Raw genomic sequence first — 5,891 nt, forward strand, 5'->3', positions numbered from 1 at the left:
ATAATAAACACTTTTCCCTCTCTTCCGTTATCTGTCATACACTGAAGCAGTTCCGGCGGATGACGCAGCACGTATCCGCAGCGCGCGCGCCGCTGAGGTATGCTAGTCTCGCGAGTTTGTTTATAGGAGCAAAGGGAGCAAAGTTTCCTTACTTTAGCAAAGGAAAACCAGTCTCCTCTTGGCTTATATCGAAATCCTCCGACATTCCATCAATGGATCCTCTGCAGTGAATGGGTGCCGTGAGAATGAGAGTCCAAACAGATGATAAAAATATCAAATTAATCCACATGACTCCAGTCTATCCATTAAAGGGTTAGTTCACCCAAAAATGAAAATTAGCTTGTGTTTTACTCACCCTCGAAGCATCCTAGGTGTATATGACTTTCTTCTTTCAGATGAATCCAGTCGGAGTTATATTAAAAATTGTCCTGGCTATTCCAAGCTCTATCATTGCAGTCAGCGGGTGTTGCTGTTGAACAGTCCACAAGTCGTCAAATAAAGCTCGGGCATTCATAATAAAACGTGCCGCAGACGGCTCCGGGGAGTGAATAAAGGCCCCCTGTAGCGAATCCATGTGTTTTTGTAAGAAAAATATCCATATTTCAAACGTAATAAACACTTTTCCCTCACTTCCGTTATCTGTCATACACTGAAGCAGTTCCGGCGGATGACGCAGCACGTATCCGCAGCGCGCGCGCCGCTGAGGTATGCTAGTCTCGCGAGTTTGTTTATAGGAGCAAAGGGAGCAAAGTTTCCTTACTTTAGCAAAGGAAAACCAGTCTCCTCTTGGTTTATATCGAAATCCTCCGACATTTTACTTTGCAAATCCTCGGTTTGTACTTCTAATTCGTGACTGGCGTTTTGTTTTGTTCTCTCTCCGCATTTCTCACTAATCACGCAACACCGACGTCTTACGTCATCCGCTGGCAAGGCTTCAGTGTATGACAGATAACGGAAGTGAGAGAAAAGTGTTTATTACATTTGAAAATGGATATTTTTCTTACAAATACGCATGGATTCGCTACAGGGGGCCTTTATTCATCCCTCGGAGCCGTGTGAGGCACGTTTTGTTATGAATGCGCGCGCTTTATTTGACGACTTGTGGACTGTTCAACTGCCAACACCCGCTGACTGAAATGATAGAGCTTGGAATAGCCAGGGCAATTTTTAATATAACTCCGACTGGATTCGTCTAAAAGAAGAAAGTCATATACACCTAGGATGCCTCGAGGGTGAGTAAAACACAAGCTACTTTTCATTTTTGGGTGAACTAACCCTTTAATATCTTGTAGAGTGAAAAGCTGTGTTTCTAATAAACAAATCCATTAAGACATTTTTAACTTTAAAACACTTCTGGCCAAAATATGAGTCCATAATCCATAATAACGCTTCCTCCATTGGAAGTCCATACTTTGTTGTCCTCTCACATCAAAATCCACTGACATATTTGTTTGGAACTGTTTGGACTGTTTTTGCTTGTAAACAGTGCTTGATCTGTGCATATTTCTCTAGAGGATTCACAGGAGAAAACTTTTTCACTGGAGAAAACAATGTTATGGATAGAAGATTTGTATTTTATCTGGAAGCAACGGCTTGAAGATAAAAGCGTCTTAATGATGGATGCTGGTCAGAATGTTGGTTGTAAATATCTTCCATTAACAAAGTAGGCCATCCTGGGTTTGAAGCACCAGTATATAGAGATAGTTTTTTAAAAAGCATCAGGCTGTAGAAGCCTTTTTGGAACCTTTATTTTTAATAGTGTATAGTTGAAGTGATGTGACTTAATACACCCATGCATGCATATATGAGTGTAGTACGAGTGTGTTTCCCTGTGCGTGTCTTAGCTTTGCTGAGTGTGACCATTTTTATGGTCACTAATGCAGCAGGAGGTGCTTTAATGTTGGTGACATCATGCTCATCACAGACCACATGAATATGGCAGATGTGGCTCAGTTTAATCTTGACTTTGGAGAGGATCAAGCGCATATGTGTGTTCTGCATGTGTTCTAGTCAAAATACTGTATTGCCTAAAAATTGTATTATCCCTTACATCAGATGAACAACATTCTGCATATGTGGGTACATTTGACAGATGAAATCTGATTCTGGACACTGGACACATGCCTATCTAGTGCATCAGATCATGTTTTGTGGTGGCAGAAGGACAGCCATTGTCACTTAGATGGATTATGGGAAATAGTACCCTAGATATTGAAATCTGCTTGTGTAAAGCACTGTTTTTTGTTTCTGTTTATGGGGTCAGTAAGGTTTCATTTATTTAAAAAAAAAGAAATGTATACTTATTGTCCAGCAAGGATGCATTAAATTGATAAAACAGTGGCAGTAAAGACTTGCATTGTTACAAAAGATTTCTAGTTCAAATACATGCAATTACAATTTTGTAATTTTTTCAAAGAATCCTGAAAATATGCGTAATGGTTTCCATATAAATATCAAGCAATGTTTTCAACATGGATAATAAAAAATAATAATTTTGGGTGCACCAAATCAGCATAATAGAATGATTTCTGGAGGATCATGTGACACTGAAAACTGGAGTAATGGCTGATGAAATTTTAGCTTTGCCATCAAAGGAATAAATTATATTTTAAATGTATTAAAATAGAAAACACTTCTTTTAAATTGTAAACTGTTTTAACTGTATTTTTAATCAAATAAATACAGCTTTGGTGCGCATAAGAGACTTCTTTCAAAAACATTTTTTTTTTTATCTTACCGACCCCAAACTTCTGAACACATTAAAATGTTTTTCTTTTGCATAATCTCTGCCAACCTCCTTGCTTCTGCCTTTTTAATCTTTTAAATGCTTCTTCTCTCATTCGCCCTCTTTTGCATTAAGTGCATAAGTGCAGTTCCAAGGGGCTTGCCAGCATATCCTTCTGCAGATATTTGGTTGTCTCTCATCACTAATCATGTCATCAGTGGTCACCAACCTTTTTAAGCCCAAGATCCCTGAACTCAGCCTTTATAAATGACAAGATAGCCCTATTGAAGAATTGACTGAAAAAGACCGCCCAGATTGTACTTCCATTTTTTTTAAATTATTATTAGAGATGCTCCCATCATGATTTTTTTTGCAGATTTCGATTTTTTTTTAACAAGCAAATTGGATGATTCCGATTCTGTTTGTGGATTTGTATTATTTTTATTTATTTATTTTTAAGCAAATTTATTTATTGTTCATTTGCTCTATAACAAGTAAACTGGCCTTAAAAATATCTGTAGCCATTTGAAATTAGAGGCAACCACTGCATTTTAATCAGGGTGCGAATTACACATTGACCTAATTAGCATGATTTTATTGTGTATTTTTTATGTTGTAAAAATTTTTTAATCTAATTAATTACACAATGTGCTGATTAATTAATCAAATTAATCTCAAAGAATTTGATTAATTAATTAGCACGTCATGTGCCGATTAAAGTCATTATTAAAGATCATTTAAAGTCATTATTGTGTTAAATTAGAAAAGCACTGAATAGACATTGCAAAAAAAAAGTAGCTTAAGAAAGATATTTTGATTCAACATACAAAAAACACAAATATACTGTATTATATATTATAATGTACTACTCTAAATATAAAACTAAAAGAGCCAGTAGGTGGCGGCAAATCGTTGTTTTAATGAGTGAGCCATTCAGTCATTCATTCAACCGATTCGTTCAAACGGTTGTATTTTTTAAATAGTTGTATTTATAAATGGCTCACTGAATCATTAGCTCAATCGATTCGTTCAAAGCCGTGGATTTATTCAGTAATGAAACACCGCTGTGTTGAGACCATGGACGTAGTGTCCGTGACGTCACCCGTAGGTTTCTAAAGAGCAGTTTTGAAGCTCAAAGTAGGCGGAGCCAGCCGTCGCCATCTTGGCAGCGTGTCACTCCCGGATAATCAAAAATGGGCAAGGAGGCGGGAGCTGGTTGCTGAAACCACGCCCGCAGAACTTTTAAGGCTTAATATAATTTAAACGGATGAGTTATAAAATAAATTCACCTCCCTCACAGTTGTCATGAAGGGCAAAATTAGCTATATAGACCAAAATCATTTTTGAACCAGGCTGTAAACATGTTATAATATATATATATATATATATATATGTTAAAAAAAGCACAAACACGGCAGAGATGCCATGTTCAGCGGCTGGAATAAGCTGAGGTGATATGATGGCTAACAGGCAGCAGACAAACGTGAGAGCAGCGGCAATCCACCTGTCACTCAAGTGCCCACGCCCTTAATTATGCAGAATTTTAAGGCTTAATATAATTTAAACGGATGAGTTATAAAATAAATTCACCTCCCTCACAGTTGTCATGAAGGGCAAAATTAGCTATATAGACCAAAATCATTTTTGAACCAGGCTGTAAACATGTTTCTTTTCTGCTGTAAAGTTGGCCATTTTAACATGGGGAGTCTATGGGACTGACTCCCTTTTGCAGCCAGCCTCTAGCGGCCAGTCGATGAATTACAGTTTAAGTCACTTCCGTGTTGGTTTCACGAGAGACCGGAAGGTTGCCGCTTGGTTGAGACGCACAACAGTTCTGCTTTCGTTGGCGAACTTGCACAAAAACAGACAATACTGACAATATTGTGTCTAAAATGTAACACAATATCAAATTGTTGTTTATTGAAAAATCAATATCACATTTGCAATCGTGCAGAAATTGCTCTCTTGCTCGAGTCAAACCTTAAATTTGTTAATGTACTTTTTCTTCCCCCCGATATTATTTGCACCTTTACCTTAAGTAGGCTAATATTTTTCTTTCGACCAGCCAATGATGATTCTGAAAGAAAACAAGCTGTGTTTGTTATAGTAACACATGCAACTTTAACGCGCATCTAGTTTAAATTATAATTATTACCGTTTAATTTAAAATTAGTCAGAGCTATGCATCTTTATATTTACAAGTAAATCTCCATATTGCGTCTGCTACTTTCTATCCAACACCCCCTACATTTAGTTTTGACGTCCATCAGGGAGGATCAAATAGATACAGAAAAATAGGTACAACAAATACAGACTGGAGAAATGTATTTTTGTACTTATTTTTATGTTATTGTCTACCAGTCGATACGATTACAACAGGCTTCTCAAAGGTAATCATGAATTAGTGCTGCGTGGAATCCATTCACCAACTCAGCCAGTATCTGCAGTCCTTGATTCCAAACTGCTGAGACAAGTAGCCTACGTGTGTGAGATTGATTGGTAATTGGTGGAAAGTATACTGATTTATTTAGTTTATGCACAGTCTCCTACAAAAATTGCTGTTTATTGCTTGTTATGGTGTATTCCTGTCCATTTTGCCCTTGCAGTAACTCCTATCAGTTTCTATCTATCATTTTGTAGCTACTCCCAGTGCTTCCCCAAACTAATTCTGTTTCTGTCTCATTTTCTTTTTTCCCTTATAAATAGACTGATGTGTTCACTGGTTAAGATGTTGGAAAAGGGGGGATGGTGGGCAGAAAATCCTGCAGCCCCTATAGATTCATACACAACACACAACATTATTGAAATGCTGCTAAACCAGTTTTATCTGACATATTCAGCATACAGTAGGAGCTTAAGTTATGGAAATGAAGGAGCTTATCTATCTATCTATCTATCTATCTATCTATCTATCTATCTATCTATATCTATCTATCTATCTATCTATATCTATCTATCTATCTATCTATCTATCTATCTATCTATCTATCTATCTATCTATCTATCTATCTATCTATCTATCTATCTATCTATCTATCTATCTATCTATCTATCTATCTATCTATCTATCTATCTATCTATCTATCTATCTATCTATCTATATCTATCTATCTATCTATCTATCTATCATCTATCCATCTATCTATCTATCTATCATCTATCTATC

The sequence above is a fragment of the Sinocyclocheilus anshuiensis genome, unplaced genomic scaffold (assembly GCF_001515605.1).
Source record: "Sinocyclocheilus anshuiensis isolate Anshui unplaced genomic scaffold, SAMN03320099.WGS_v1.1 scaffold337, whole genome shotgun sequence".
In the NCBI taxonomy this organism is placed as follows: Eukaryota; Metazoa; Chordata; class Actinopteri; order Cypriniformes; family Cyprinidae; genus Sinocyclocheilus; species Sinocyclocheilus anshuiensis.